Genomic DNA, 1,070 nt, shown 5'->3' on the forward strand with positions numbered 1-1,070 from the left:
TCCAGCACCCACCCCGGGAAGCCAACATTCAGTACACTTGATTGAGTTTCAGTTATCACCACACATCTTGGTCCTAAGAACAGAGTTAAATCAAATAAAGCTTTCCTTGTTATTAGCTGTGTTATTATTCCTACCCCAGGCCATGCTCCAGCCAAGCCCCGCCCCCTCCAGGCCCCTCCCCTAACCCCGCAGTCCCGTGTCTGCTCTGGGCCGTCCCTGCAGGCCCCGCTCCGGTCACACAAATCTCCGGGGCCGCCGGTTTCATTTGGTTTTATCTTTAATATCAATAGACTTTTTAAGGTAGCCTTCCAACTGACTGAATTGTAAGAAATTACTGGAACAAGTATTTTATTTCAGCTTTTAATCATAGAATCTCTAGACAGAGTACAGATTAAGAGTTTATTATTCTGGCCCTTTCTGAGCTCTCAGAGGAATTTTTTCATTTTCGATTTACTCTAAATGACATACTACAGCTAGAAATTATTTGGGTCTCATAATGCTTGTGGAAACACTACCTTACTCTAGTATTGCTTCTTAGCAGTCATGGTACAGAATATATCCATTTTTAATTAGTTTTGAATATATACTGATAGATTTCTAATTTATCTTTTTTTATGTCATTATTTTTGCTTTATAAATTGAACCATAGAAACAGAGGCTGAAGTTCCTACCTGGCTCATGAAAAACAATTCTGCCAGGGGTTTGACAGACTGGACAATTATTACTGTTCAAAGACAATGAATTAGAAGGAAACAAGTTGTCAAAAGATGGATAAGAAACCAGGCAGTCCAGAAGTGGCATGGAAAAGGATTAAAAATAGGGATGAAGCTGGAAAGAAGATTGAAGCTGGAGCTGCAATAAAGCTTGTGGGTCTAGAGCTGAAATCACTTTCTGGGGGGAAAAAGAGACTCTGGGACAAGAGGTGAAATCAAAACGAGTTGGTCTAGAGTTGGGATCAAGAGTGTGGGGGGTTATCGGCTGCTTCCCGTGAGAGTCCTTGGGCAGGGAGGCCCACGTGTTTTCAGTAAAGGCTGCATTGCTCACATGTCCATTGCTTGCTGAAAGAGCCC

The sequence above is a fragment of the Chaetura pelagica genome, unplaced genomic scaffold (genome assembly GCF_000747805.2).
Source record: "Chaetura pelagica isolate M959 unplaced genomic scaffold, ChaPel_1.0 scaffold527, whole genome shotgun sequence".
NCBI classification, from domain to species: domain Eukaryota; kingdom Metazoa; phylum Chordata; class Aves; order Apodiformes; family Apodidae; genus Chaetura; species Chaetura pelagica.